Source organism: Rhinatrema bivittatum, chromosome 10 (assembly GCF_901001135.1).
Source record: "Rhinatrema bivittatum chromosome 10, aRhiBiv1.1, whole genome shotgun sequence".
NCBI classification, from domain to species: Eukaryota; Metazoa; Chordata; class Amphibia; order Gymnophiona; family Rhinatrematidae; genus Rhinatrema; species Rhinatrema bivittatum.
In genome coordinates this window covers 21653438-21668804 of record NC_042624.1, presented here as the reverse complement: position 1 = coordinate 21668804, position 15367 = coordinate 21653438, and the positions used below count along the sequence as shown (strand labels likewise).

The 15367-nt window shown below is 41.0% G+C and overlaps 1 protein-coding gene and 1 long non-coding RNA gene across 7 annotated transcripts in view; one reads left to right on the top strand and one right to left on the bottom strand.

The window, feature by feature from the left end:
- Positions 1-15367, top strand: part of TMCO1 (transmembrane and coiled-coil domains 1) — a 526809-nt gene that overhangs the window by 215547 nt on the left and 295895 nt on the right. The gene's annotated exons all lie outside the window — the stretch shown is intronic.
- Positions 5815-14214, bottom strand: LOC115099716. The gene is made up of 2 exons (XR_003858865.1): positions 14123-14214; positions 5815-6476 (listed from the first exon to the last, which is right to left on the bottom strand). It is a non-coding gene; the product is annotated as an uncharacterized LOC115099716 (long non-coding RNA).

Below are 15367 nucleotides of genomic sequence, written 5' to 3'. Positions count from 1 at the left end.
GGCCAGGAATGGCTTGGATCGCTGAGACCTGTGCCGGCTCCATAGACTTGGCAATCTGTTAGGATTTATAAGCTTGTGAACCCTTAGACTGAGGTAAGCGATGGTACCACCCACAGGGAGGAGCCCTGCGAGCCTCACCATCAGGAGGCAGGGCTTCGGGATGATGGATACAGCGGTGGAACAGAGTCTTTATTAGATAGAAGAGAAGCACTACTCAACATGAGGAGTGTGAGAGAAAGTGCAATATCTTGTATGATGGAGTATGCCCAGCAGATACCTCGCTGAAGGATATGCAGCAGATCTGCTTAGTGTGATATATAGGAGAACTCCTCATGGAGAGATGAGGTGGTAGTGGCCCGCAGCGCGGGATAAACCAGAGGAGGGCTTCTCGTAGAGATGACACAGTAAAGTCCGCAGCGCGGGATACGCCAGTGAGGGTTCCTTGTAGGGATGTCACAGTAGTGGCCCGCAGCACGGGGTAGGCTGTATAGGACTTCCACACTAGAGATGTAACGGTAGTGGTCCATGGAGTGGGGTACGCCGTCAGAGTCTTCACTCTAGAAGTAATACGGTAATGCGCCTTAGAGAGGTGAACCACTGAAGAGATGGTTCCCCTGGAGTTCTGGGAATCAGGAGAAGAGATGATCCAAGGCAGAAGGCCCTCCGAGGAACAGGTACCCGGAGTGTCTCGTCGAAGGAGCAGGAACCAACAGAAGTCGCAATGAGCGAAGCGGAGTTAGCAGGAGGGAACTCGTTACCAAGTCGTCCTTAGGCAGGGCCAGCCGGCTAAAGTATCGTGGCGGGTTGACATCATCCAAGGGGTATGCCCACAAAGTTCCTGCCGTGACGTGGTTATAGCTGACCTGTGTGTGTGCCTAGGGATTCCCAGAGGCAAGATGGTGTCGGCAGCGTCTGGGGAGGCCCGGGCGTGGTAGGCAGGCCGGTGGTAGGTGGCGGAGGCTGCTAGTCTTCCCCAAGGAGTGAGAGCAGCGAAAAAAGAGGTGAGCAACAGAGGTTGCAGTCGTCTGTGACCGGGCGTAACACTATGTATTTCGCCCCCTCTCTGCGTTTGACCATAGATGCCAAAAGCTTGCCCTGTTTACTACCAAGTTAGTATAAATGATACTTATAACACTGGTCTACATCAATTTTGCTGACTACAAGATAACATGTGATCTTTATGTATTTTAGTGTGCTGAATCCAAAAATCACATCGGTTTCCTCCAGTCACGTCCATTTTTTCTGCAAAACGCTGTACTATGAATACCATAGAAAAGGATGCTTGGTCTGCTTTTTCTGACAAGATTATAGACTTTCTTGGCAGCTTCAGGGACAAAAATTATAACCTTTTAGTTCAAAATTTGTTGATTGCTTTTCAAAGACTGGGAGCAAACATGAATGTCAAATTGCATTTCCTTGATACCACCTGAACTACTTCCCCCTCAAATCTTGGCGCTATTGAGTAAAGAACAAGGAGAATACTTCCACCAAGACATCAAGACCATGGAACATAGATATCAAGGCAGATGGAACACAAACATTATGGCAGACTACTGCTGGTGTTTACAGTGTGATAACCCTGATCACAACTATTCCAGAGCATCCAAAAAGAGAAAATTTCTCCCTAACAATTAAAATTTACACAACTATTGCTCTCTTGTTAGACGATAGACTCATTTTTGCATGAAACAAATATATTACGTGCTATCGCTTCTTCAGAACTTCTTATTACCCTTGATATTCGACTTTATAATCTTTAATCAAGCATTTCTCATTTGTGAAAAAATTTGATGTATTGCATATTTTTTAACTTCATATTTGTAATCAGCACCTTTCATTTGGGCAAAATCAACAAAAATAATTAGGTCAGCAGAAAACATTTTTTCAAATGTAGATCAGTGTAATAGATCATAGATTTTTGATGAATAAGATACTTCAAAGTGTATATTCAGATATATCTGGAGAGATTGAACCTTGGAAAGTGTTAACTTTTCATCCTTGCTCGGCTCTCACTGTAATGCTTGCATTTGCAAACACTATTTTGAGATGTGGGCAGCAAGGAAAGGAGAAGTGATAAGAAATACTCATTGTTCCCTTCAAGTGGCACAGACCCCTATGACTGATGATTTATTTTTGATAGGACAGAAGTGAGAGCACCGCCGGGGGAAGCATATGCTGGGGTCGTTGATGTAAAGGAGTAGGGTAATAAAATATATGCACGCAAACACATGCTGGCATTTATAGTTCACTATGAACTTTTGTACCCATGAAGTTAGCATGTGGCACATTTAAAACTAATCTGAGAAAGTTCTTTTTCACTCAATGCACAATTAAACTCTGGAATTTGTTGCCAGAGGATGTGGTTAGTGCAGTTAGTATAGCTGTGTTTAAAAAAGGATTGGATAAGTTCTTGGAGGAGAAGTCCATTACCTGCTATTAATTAAGTTGACTTAGAAAATAGCCATTGCTATTACTAGCAACAGTAACATGGAATAGACTTAGTTTTTGGGTACTTGCTAGGTTCTTATGGCCTGGATTGGCCACTGTTGGAAACAGGATGCTGGGCTTGATGGATCCTTGGTCTGAATCAACATGGCATGTTCTTATGTTCTTAAAAGTACTGCCCTTGCTATATGCGGATCCCAAAGCTACAGTTCAGCAAATGGTGGGAGGTCTGAGGGTTTCACTCTGTTGAAAGGCACTCAACACAGTTGTCCTCTTCTCTCTAATGGTTCTATTGTCAGTGGAACCACTACTCAGTACGGTCCAGGAAGCAAGGCATATTATAGGAATAGAATTTGGCTCAGGGAGCTTTAAAATCGCAACATTTACAGGTGATTTCCTGGGGCTGCTGGAAGTTTTTGATGTATATGGGTTCTTCTTGACGTTTAAGTTGAACATGTCTAAGTAGATAGCCATGACATTTCCTGCATCCCCCATTTCCTGCATCCCCCTTCACACCCAGTGATCTGATGATTTTCCTTTTGAATGGGTTCCGGATTCCCTCTGTTAATTGGAAGTCTTAATTCCTGAAGATCTAGGTTTACTTTATAGATGCAACATTCTATCATTGATGGATCTCACTAAACTTAAATTTCAGCAGTGGCAGGGTCTTCTTCTTGGGCCGTATTAATCTACTTAAGATGGTTTTATTTCTGAAGTGGTTGTATGTACTTCAAACTCTTTCATTGTGTCTGGTTAGGAAAGATAAAAACTCTCTTGAAACATTATTAAAATATTTTAGCAGGGGCATAAAATAGTGTCTAAAATTAGGTTGGAAGACTAGAGGTTTAGCTCTCCCAGACCTTAAAGCATATAACGAAATTTCATTAATTATAATACTCAAAAACTAGCACCTCCCACCTATGCAAACATTTCTATGAAATCAGGAGCTTTGGCTCCATTCTCTATCATTGTTTTACATGCCAAAAGCAATAAACTTTCTAAAGCTATGAGAAGTAGTGTTTTAATTGCTCTATTGCACCAAACATGGAAAGGGGTCTCTAAAAAGTCATATTGACATTCAGAAGTTTCCTCTTTATTATCCATACAAGGAAACACATTGATTTTCCAGTGGGAGACCAGATGCATTCTTTTTATCGATAGACTGATTTAGGGATTACACAAATTAAACATGTGGGATGATGTCCTTTCAGCAATTAAAAGGATCCTAATAAGGCATTATGTTTCTTCATTAAATGGAAACTTCTTGACTCCAGAAGTACAAATAAAGTTGGAGACCTTATAGTTTTTGTTTGAGGAGGTTGAAAAGCTTTGTTTCTAAGATCCATAAGGCTGGATTTTAAAACCCCGGTGCGCATAAATCCCGGACCTTATGCGCGCTGGGCCAATTTTCAAACCGACTCAGCCATGTGTGTAAACCCCGGGAAGCATGTAAGTGCCAGGGCCTCAAAAGGGGGCAGAGCGGGGTGATCCGGGATAGCGCCATTCCTCGCTGTCCTGGAGCCTCGCAATGCCAGTTGGCTGCCAGTGTGTGCAAGTTATTTCAGATTGGGCCCTAAGTAAACTGCAAAATAAAAGGTACAAAAATTTAAAAATGGGTTTTAAAGGGTGGGAAGGGAGGTTAGGGTAAGGGGTAGGAAAGTTCCTTCCCAGTCCACTCCTAAATGTCACCGCGCAAATGTTGCCAAAAGCGATTTCCCCCCCCCCCCCCCTTGCGTGTGCCGCCACCGATTTTATAACATGCACGCACATGTTATTAAATCGCGCACTGGGTAGTGCACGCAAATGGACATGCACGCGTATTTTTTTTAAATGTAGCCCATAGAGCACTTTGGGGCTGGACCAGACTAATTCCTGTATGGTGTAGGGAAATAACCTCTTGAAGTCCTTTAACAGAATTAAAGGCCTGACTTGTTATGCGTACTTGAAGGAAATGTGTTTTAAGTTTTTGAGGAAAGCGTATGTTATACCCGTTAGAGTAAGGTTCATCTAACAGAATCGGATCTATGCTTGAAGTGTCACAATAATCCTGGCTCTTTCTCTCATGTTTTTGGTCTTGTATCTTAATACATTTTTGGAGGAGGTTTAGCATCTTTCTTGGGGATCTTTTAAGTTATGATAAACCCTGAATGTTGGAACTTGTATTAGTTGATGATGACTTGTTATTGCATTGCAGGGTTAATTAGTTCGGAAAGCTTTACTGATAGGATAAAAGTCAGTTTTAAGTGGGTATAGAGATACAGAGCTAACCCTCCTTTTGGCTTTGTGAAATCAGTTCCATTCTGATTCAAATAGAGAATAAAGCTAGCCATTCAACTTTCCCCCATGGAAGGTTATTTCTGATGATCTAGGATAGCTATATTCAGCAGCCGCCTCTGAAAGCACACAGTTGGGTCCTAAACAAGTGAGTATTTCCAGAAGCACTGATGCTATTTCTCCATATTTATTCCCTTTAGTTAAATATTTTATTGCTATTTATCATTAATTAGTTGTATTATCTTTATTGTATTTTTCAGTTTTATATTTGTCTTCTCAGTTTCAATTGTAAAGCACTGTTGCTATCCTTCGGGTTAATTGTGAACCGATGTGATGTTACTAAACGAATGTCGGTATAGAAAATCATGTAAATAAAATAAATGATATAGGTCTCATTTGCTAAGACTCTAAAAGTAGGATATTGTATTCCAATGTTTCTTTGCAAAGGGGAGGAGGGGTATAGGAGATGGGTGGGAGGGGGGAATATATTCTCAAAATATATATATATATATATATATATTCTGTTTTGAAATGTTAAGTTGTACCAATAGGTAAAGGGGAGTAACAGAAACCACACTCCCTGCTACATGTTAGGAGACAGATTTTTTTCTTTTTCATAAGATTCAATGTTTGTGACAAAGTGTTGTATAACAAATTGGTTATTGTGGCAATAAAAAGAATTAAATATAAAATGAAAAAAACAAGATCCTGAGGAAATTATAAGCAATCCAAGAGAGCATGTCACATTAGAGCACCCGAAGCTCCCCAGATTCCAGCTAGGCAAGTAAGCCATGCATAAAAGAAATAGAAAGCACACAGTAGCGGCCTCGATCACTGTCACTGCCAAAGGAGCCTTGATGGTGTGAAGTTACCTGTTCTTGATCATCTGGGCATCGTTTGCTAATGCTGCTGCCAACGTTGCTCTTATGAGGAAGAGCTTCCCCATCCTAATCAAGGAAGCAATGCAGTTTCACAGAGGATTCAAAGAAAGGCAACTTGTTATTGAGAATCACCTTTAACTTGGCTGGGTGGATCAGAGCATACTGTGAGCCATGTTGTTGCAAGGATTTTTTGATCATGGCAAATCCAGCCTGGTTTTTTTTTTTTTTTTTTTTTTTGCAGGGCTGCTGAAAAGTCTGGGTAAAAGGAAACACAGTGCTGTTGAATTTCACCTCATCCAGCACTCTGGCAGCATCAAGAATTTTTAGTTTGATGCTGCCAGGAATCAGTGTATGAGGTCATCCACTGGGGCCTGGGGAGGGGGTGAGTGCCCGATGGGCCCGCTTAATCTGAATGCCCCAGTCCCTGTTTTCTAGGCCCATGGCCTCTGGAATTCATCAGGCAACAAATTCCCTCAGGAAAGGACCCTTCTTCTCCTGTGGGAAGCCCGCCAGCCATAAGTTCTTTCGTCTTTTGCAATTTTCAGTATCATCATTCTTTTTACTCATTGCAGCAAGCTATCACTCCAGAATGTCCACTCTTTTCCACTCTCCTGTGAGTGAGATCTCCAAGTCCTCAACACATGCTACTGTCTCATCTAAGCAAGTTGAATTGAACCATAGCAGTTGCAGGGTTTCAGTTGTTTCGAAGAGAGTCGACAGGTCTGGCAACTCTTCATCTGAGACTTGCTCTCCTGCTTCATCAGGCTTCCCTGACCAAGACTTTTTAGGCGGTTTCTGTGATTTTCCTCTGAGATTTCCCCTTTTAGCAGGCAGCGATTTCTTATGTGGTTCCTTATTTTGGCTCCAATTGGAGAGCTAGAAATTGGAGAAAATAAAGATAAATTATTCAAAGTCCAGGGAACTCCTCTCACCCACATCTACTCAGGTGCAGCTCATCACATGACTTCCTCATCCCTTACATTTATTTACTTAGTTCACACTTTTGTTTATGAAATGTTGTTTTTTTTAATAAGCAGGTTGAATTAGCCATGATGTCTAGCAACACTGAACGTACTTGTCTCCTAGCTAGTAGATTTTTTAGCTCTACTGAGCATGTGCAGGAGTTCCTGTGTGGCCCTCCTCTATTCATTTTTTGTTTGAGCACGAGCGTGGACATGTACTCAGTGTTTCCATATAATTTTTCTCTAACTTGATCTAAAACTCTATTTTTCAATATTTATTATATTTTTTCAGATTAGTTGCCTCATTGCCTCTGCAGCACCCATAACAGCACTTTTCAGTGCTCAAAAACTAAAAAGCTTTAAAAGGACTTTGCCTCCTCAACATGGGCAAAAAGTGGGAAATTTTGTTTTTAAAGTATTGAGAAGTAAATTATTGGGGTATATTATTTAGTGTGTGTGTGCTTTAATAGTCAGTAAGGCAGTTAATAAACAGAAGTTAGTGTGTTTATTTTTAAATTGTCAGTCAGTAAGGCAGCTAATAATCAGAAGTTAGCGTGTTTCTATTTCCCAAACCTCCCTCCCTCCCAAACCTAGCTCATCCTTTAATTTATGGGCAGGTGCCACTTGCACACTATAAAAAAAAAAAAAAAAGAAAATCAGCCTTTTAACTTCACTTCATGAATTCCCCATACCTTATTGAGAGTTTGATCATTCCCCTGTAGGTCACTACCAGACATATAGTGAATACACCAATACATTTAAAGGACAGTAATTAAACACATTCCTACTCCCATAGCAACCTAAAACGTAACTAGGAACTCAACAAATTTGAGATGAAGGCAGCAGTCCAGCAGCAAGAAGGGGGCCTCCCAGTCTTTTGCATCGAGTGTCACATGTATGATTTTTTACCCGCCAGTGAAAAGTTATACATGTGCATCTGATGCAAAGAGCTCCTGACTCTCAGAGAATGAGTCCGATCTCTGGAGGCTAGAGTGGCAGACCTGGAGGAGCTGAAGCAGACAGGTATATAGATGAGACCTTCAGGGACATAGTAGCCAAATCCCAACTTCAGACTGGCAGCCCTAGTGCTGCGTTGGAGGAAGAAGGTCTCATAATCAGAGAGCATCAACCTGGTGCAGCAGGAAAGGAACCTGTAGCAAGGACCTGCTCTCCAGGTGGTACATTGTCCTCTTGCACCGAGGAGGTGTCTCCCAGGGCTTCTACCCAGAAGGGAAGAGCTAGGTTGGCTGTCATAGTTGGTGATTTGGTTATTAGGAATGTAGACAGCCGGGTGGCTGGTGGGCGTGAGGATCGCCTGGTAACACGCCTACCTGGTGCGAAGGTGGCAGACCTCACACTTCACCTAGATAGGATTTTCGACAGTGCACAAAACTCAGCAGAGCTAAAAAATTCCAATTTATTGCTATCAATTAAAAAGCAGAATGAAAATACAAACAAAAAACACACTCTGAAATGTTTGTATTCTAATGCCAGAAGTCTAAGAAGTAAGATGGGAGAATTAGAATGTATAGCAGTGAATGTTGACAGACTTAATTGGCATCTCAGAGACATGATGGAAGTAGGATAACCAATGGGACAGTGCTATACCGGGGTACAAATTATATTGCAATGACAGAGGAGCACCCGGGAGGTGGTGTGGCGCTTTATGGCCGGGATGGCATAGAGTCCAACAGGATAAAGATCCAGCATGAGATTAAATACACAATCAAATCTTTATGGGTAGAAATCCTTGTGGGTTGAGGAAGAGTATAATGATAGGAGTGTACTACCATCCACCTGGCCAAGATGGTGAGACGGACAGTGAAATGCTAAGAGAAATTAGGGAACCTAACCAAATTGGTAGTGTAGTAATAATGGGAGATTTCAATTAACCCAATATTGACTGGGTAAATGTAACATCGGGACATGCTAGAGAGAGAATGTTCCTGGATGGAATAAATGACAGTTTTATGGAGTAAGTGGTTCAGGAGTGAATGAGAGAGGAGCAATTTTCGATCTAATTCTCAGTGGATCACAGGATTTGGTGAGAGAGGTAACGGTGGTGGGGCCGCTTGGCAATAGTGATCATATTATCATGAAATTTGAATTAATGACTGGAAGGGGGACAGTTAGCAAATCCATGGCTCTAGTGCTAAATGTTCAAAAGGTAAACTTTGATAAAATGAAAAAAAATAGAAAAAACTGAAAGGAACAGCTAAAAAGGTAAAAAGTGTGTAAGAAGCATGGACATTGTTAAAAAAAAACAAACAAAAAACCCACCATCCTAGAAGCACAGTCCAGATGTATTACACACATTAAGAAAGGTGGAAGGAAGGCAAAACGATTACTGGCAAGGTTAAAAGGTGAGGTGAAAGAAGCTATTTTAGCCAAAAGATCTTCATTCAAAAATTGGAAGAAGGATCCAACAGAAGAAAATAGGATAAAGCATAAACATTGGCAAGTTAAATGTAAGACATTGATAAGACAGGCTAAGAGAGAATTTGAAAAGAAGTTGGCTGTAGAGGCAAAAACTCACAGTAAAAACTTTTTAAAATATATCCGAAGCAGAAAGCCTGTGAGGGGAGTCAGTTGGACCGTTAGATGATCGAGGGGTTAAAGGGGCACTTAGAGAAGATAAGGCCATCGCGGAAAGATTAAACTATTTCTTTGCTTCGGTGTTTACTGAAGAGGATGTTGGGGAGGTACCCGTAATGGAGAAGGTTTTCATGGGTAATGATTCAGATGGACTGAATCAAATCACGGTGAACCTAGAAGATGTGGTAGGCCTGATTGACAAACTGAAGAGTAGTAAATCACCTGGACCGGATGGTATACACACCAGAGTTCTGAAGGAACTAAAAAATGAAATTTCAGACCTATTAGTAAAAATGTGTAACTTATCATTAAAATCATCCATTGTACCTGAAGACTGGAGGATAGCAAATATAACCCCAATATTTAAAAAGGGCTCCAGGGGCGATCCGGGAAACTACAGACCGGTTAGCCTGACTTCAGTGCCAGGAAAAATAGTGGAAAGTGTTCTAAATATCAAAATCACAGAACATATAGAAAGACATGGTTTAATGGAACAAAGTCAGCATGGCTTTACTCAGGGCAAGTCTTGCCTCACAAATCTGCTCCACTTTTTTGAAGAGGTTAATAAACATAGTCCGAAAGTGCTTCTGGCGTGGCCGGAGGGCTGACTCCCAAACAGTTCATTTGAAGTCCCCTTCTAAGAATTACCACAGGCTACTAGACTATTTTGGAAAGAGACTTTTTCATGGTTCCATGCTTACCGCTCATATCTCTGTTCACCAGTTCTATATGACACAATATCTACATGATTGCATTAACAAATTAAAGTCTTTACTACAGCCTATGGATGGCAGAAATTATTACCTTCAGCTGTTCTTGGATATGGAAGATGCATATGACACCTTCATTATGATTTGAATCATTCAAAAGCGTTCTTCCTCAATAGGAGTTGGGCATATGGTGTGGCTTCAAGGAAGTAGCATCTAAGACTATGTCCATGAGAAGTAGGCAGAGAAACTCTTTGGCGAGAAACTCAGATGGTTGCTCAAATAAAAGAACAGAATATAACTGAGCAACCCTCTTCCTTGAGATGCTCCTACACTTAAACACTAATTTCAGTCTCCATTCCAGCCTTTTCAACAATACCATTTACTGCCTTTTCATACTAAGCAACAGTAGCTATTTCCATCAAGACCTTGTCAGTGTGAACACTATCATCTTAAGTCCATGCAACAAGCCCAGCCCAAGCCATTCCTCTTGGGAGGAAGAATCCAGACCTCTGTAGACGCATAGTGCCACATTACTAAGGACCTCTGGGTCCTCAAAATTGTGGAGTCTGAATATTGTTTGCATTTCTCCTGACTACTATTCCTTCCATATTGCTAAACTTTCAGTCCAAAAGCAATTCACTTGATATGTCTTTGGCTGGAAGTGCAATCTCTCCTTCAGCATCCAGTGATAGAGCCAGTGCCCCTGTCCCAGCATGGACAGGGATCCTACTCCCGTTATTTCCCATCCCAAAGAAATCAGAAGGGTTGAGGCCCATTCTGGATTTGAGACTCCTGAATTTTTCTCTTCCGCAGGCAGAGCAACCAAGATTTTCACCTGCCTATCCCATTACTCCAATGTGCCACAGAAGATAATGTCAGAAGCACCACGCTTTCCAACATCTTTATTCTCTGAAAAGGTAAAATCTCCTTCAAATGATGACCTCCTACCTACATTGATTCCCTTGAGGTTTCCACAGTCTTTGTGGTCCTCTCATTATTCTCCAGGGGAGTTCCCAGGCAGCTGTACATGCATATCCTCTGACCCACTTGCAGATCTGCCTGAACACCAGAAGACTTCATGTACTCTTGCTTTGTTGAGAATGTGGATACAGCACTAAAGATAGAAATGTGAAAAGATCCAGACCTGAAGATATGGGTATATTAGAAATAATTGATATTTCAGCTGAGCCTTCTGCACTATCCTTAGCCGGTCCAATATTATGGAACACAATGCACTCGAAATAAGATTAATGAGAGATTTAAAACTCTTCAACAAAAGTTTAAAACATGGCTCTTCAAAAAAGCTTTTCACACTGAGATCGGTGAGTAAGAAATACTAATGAACAAGAAAAAGAACATCTACACACAGCTAAAAGTCACCAAATAATGTAATTGCTTACTTTATTACTTTTTTCTCATAATTAAGTGTTAATTTAAGAGAAGTATAGTACATAACATGTATGGATATTCTATTAATCATAAAAATGGAATTTCCAATCCACTTTCCATATAGCTTATATTATTTAAATCATGTAACCGAAAAATGTATTGGCACCTACTAGACAATTTATAAACCAAACCAAACTTATTTACGTGCCTATTTGTAAACCGTTGTGATGGTGCAACACTAAACGACGGTATAGAAAAGTTTTTAAATAAATAAAAATAAATAAATACTATCACACAGAGTTTTAGATACAGTTCTCATGAAAATGTGGGAAATCTCTTATTCCAGAATTATTGCAGCAAGAAAGAAAGAAAGACCTCAAGTTCAGATTAAAGACGTCTCTAGGATATGGAGTGGTCTAGCTACCATACTACTCAGTAGTGGTAGAATCCAGCAAGAAGAAAGCGAGGATGACTCATTTTCATTCTAATATACTCCCAGGAAAAGATCATAGGATTTTGGATGATTTAAAAAAAAAAAAAAAAAAAAAAGGTTCCAAGGCACCATGCTTATAGCCAGGATTACTCAGCATTAGTTTTACAACTGCAGTACATCTATAAATGCATGCAAAGCCTAAAACCTTACAACCATTTTGAAACAGGGAACTAGATATCCCATATGCCACTATATGACGTAGGCACTCCAGCACCTTCTAAGATCTGTTTACAAATCTTTTGATACCCTGCACAAACTTCAGCAAAATCTATAGGAGCTAGATACATGGCATGGTGTGACAAGGTGGGTGCCTCAGGGAGTTTAGGTACACAGATTGTCACTGTGCTGTCTATATCTTGGGTGTAGGCTGCCCTGTTCCAGTACAAAATAAAAGATGAGGCTTCTCACCATTAACTTTTATGTGTCTTGCCTTACTTCCATTCAGGTTAGTGGCTGGTAAGAGTGCCTACCCCTCCCAAGGGTAGGCACTCTTACCATATGTGCTCCCTCCAATGGCTGCAGTGCCCCCTTTTGGGTTGGAGGGGCAGATACAACCGGGCTACTCCCAGTTAAGCTCCTAGATTAGCACTCAGAGCTCTTCTCTGGATGAACTTGTGCTGCTCCTTTTCAACTTCTTTTATTCATACAGTGCTTTCAAGGTGTTAGGACTGCGCATTCTCTATGAATTCCCAATGAGTCTCTGCCAAACTACCCCCCTTTCTAAACCCAGCAGGCAAAAGCTTGCTTTGAACTCAACTGGTAAGACAGCTCTCTTCACCTTGGGGATTTTAAGCCCTGTAATTCACATTTCAGGACATAAATTATTTCTGCTCTTAAGCACCTGACTGTTACTACCAATAATGCTAGCCTGTATATCACCTCTCAGAATTCACAAGTTCACTCAGAAGGGTATCTGAATGAGGGTTTTTATTTCTGTACTCTTCGACTTCACAAACACAGATTTCTTTTCCAAAAAAAACTAAAGGTATTAACAGTCCCATTCTTAAAGAAGCAATCCATTTACATTGTAATCACAGTTCACATGCTTAGATTTAAGTACCATCAGGCCGATCCTATACAGTGCGCTCATCTAAGCGCGTCCACAACCCCTTATACCATAAGGGGATTAGTGCATCCAAAACATGCGTCTAATCCCTCTGCAAAACTAATAGCGCTCATCACATGCAAATGCATGTTGTTGAGGCTATTAGCTATTTTCCTCAGATCCAAAAAAAAAAAATGTGCGCCTGATCTGCACATTTTTACGCTCAGAAATTAATGCCTGCCCAGAGCAGGCACTAATTTCTGAGCAGCCCCAAAAAGTGTACAGAAAAGCAGAAAATACTGTTTTTCTGTACATCCTCCGACTTAATATCGTGACAATATTAAGTTGGAGGAACCAAAAGGTTTAAAAAAAATGTGCTGGCAGTCAGGATAGGAAAAGGGACGCACAATTAATGAGCATCCATTTTTGTAACCCATTCCTGTGCACAGGTTAGAAAAAAGACACTCATAAAATTGAACGTTTGTTTTCCTAACCTGCTCACAGTCACCTCTCCTGGGCGCCTGCTGCCAAGGAAGCGCTAGGGGCACACATTTGTCCCTAGTGCCTCCTTGGCAGCCAACCCCTCATTTAAATATTCTATCGCATGCCCAGGAGAGGTGATTAGGCTTGCATTTGGAAAGCAGGTGTTCAACACTGAGCGCCCGTTTTCCATGCAGCTTTATTGGATATACCTGTATGGTTGTAACTTTTCCTTCAGGCCATTGGTCCTCAGTTTCCATATTCTAAAAGGAAACAGCCCAACTACTTGCCCAGCTGTTTCTCTTGAGCAGTCCCTTTAAGTGAGGATTGAACTATGTGAGGATTTCTTTAACCCACAGGAGTCTTTTCTTAAACAATAGGTCTATTCTTTTCAGACAACTATCGAAAGTCAAGTCACATAGCCATAGCTTTCTTTCTCTGGGCAAGCTTCTTTCTGGGAATTGTGCTTTCTTGCTTTGGTACCAGCTGAAACCTTCATTTGTCTGTAGTTCAAGTGCAGTGCTAGAGACACAGGCAAAACTTTACTCTTATGCATCTCAAAGTTCCCTTAGCTCATTTAAGAATCCTTTCTTACTTTAGTGCAATTTATAAATATAGCTTCTTAATCACCAAAGAGGTGTCTACTTTCATAACATTTGGTAGCAGTGCTTGTTAACTTTACCCCAGTTTATATTGCTGCAGTATTATGCCCTCCTTTTTACTTCTCAAAACAGTCAGTTCACAATTTGGTTAATCAATTAAAGCCCATTCTTCTCTCAAACTAGTGGTGAAATCTTCTAGGACTATTTCACAAGATTTAAACACCCAAAACAATCCACTTAACTTACTGTTGGTGGTGTTCAGTAGCTTTTGTTTCTGTTTTTGGTTCATCTCCATTCTGCTCCACTCCTCTGGAAAGCTAACCTCTGCTAGGCTCCTGCTGTACCTCCCTCAATTCCCTGTTTGCTAGAAGCCTTCACCTTTATAAAACTAATAGCCAATCTCTATAGACTACTGACCCTTCCCAGTGCCTGCTCCTCCCAACTGAGCCTTTCACCAGGCTAGTGAGCAAGAGCTGCAGGGAAATGTAGTTCACTAGTAGCTGTCCTTTTTGTAGTTTTTTTTCTTTCAGGCTATTCAGATCCTAAATAGATACTGCTTTCAACGTTTGAGGCATTAATGCCTGCTCAGGAACTTAGATACAATTTGGTACCCCACCACGTATGGTTGAGGGAAATCGGAAAATGAGATGTTCATGAAAAATTTGCTGACCTTCCATGCTTGTGGAATAACCTCTTTGGGGAAAAGTTTTGAGAAACTGTGTCCCAAATTAAAAAAAAGAAAACAAATGTGGCAAAATGTGATGTAGGATGATGTTCCTGCATTCTGTATGAGGCTGTATTACCCCAGATGATCATACAGACCTTACCAGCAATATCGATTGCCATCTTTCCAACCCACTCAGCAGCAGACTCAGTCCTTACAAACCAGAGGTCATCCGAGAGAATGATGACAAAACCCTCCAATAGCAACTGCCAGTGAAACCAATCCAGTTTGTGATCCATCAAAAATCTCAAACACACATATAACTAAGGGGCAGAATCAAAAGATATCTAGGATCTTGGAGTCAAATAACCATGGATTGAGGGGTTCTAAAAATAGTACAGGAGGGCTACCATCTCAACTTCTTAATCCAACCGGTGATCCCAAACACTGTTGGTACCACTCACTGACCCATACCATCTCCCCTCTTGAAACAAGAGGTACAGAACCTCTTACAACAAAATGTCATTCAAGAAATATCTTCCCTATACAACCAGGGGTTCTACTCTGTGTTTCCTAATACCCAAGAAAATTGAAGACCTTCATCCCATTTTAGATCTGAAGAGCCTCAATCATCACCTTTGTCGAGAGAAATTCAAAATGATGTCTCTTAGCGCAATCCTCCCATTTATTCAACAGAAAGATTGGATATGCTCACTGGATCTCAAAGATGCCTAGGCTCATATCCTAATACACCCTTTCTGGTGTTACCTCTATTTAGGGTGGGAGAGAACCACTATCAATAGAAAGTTCTTCCGTTTGGACTCTCT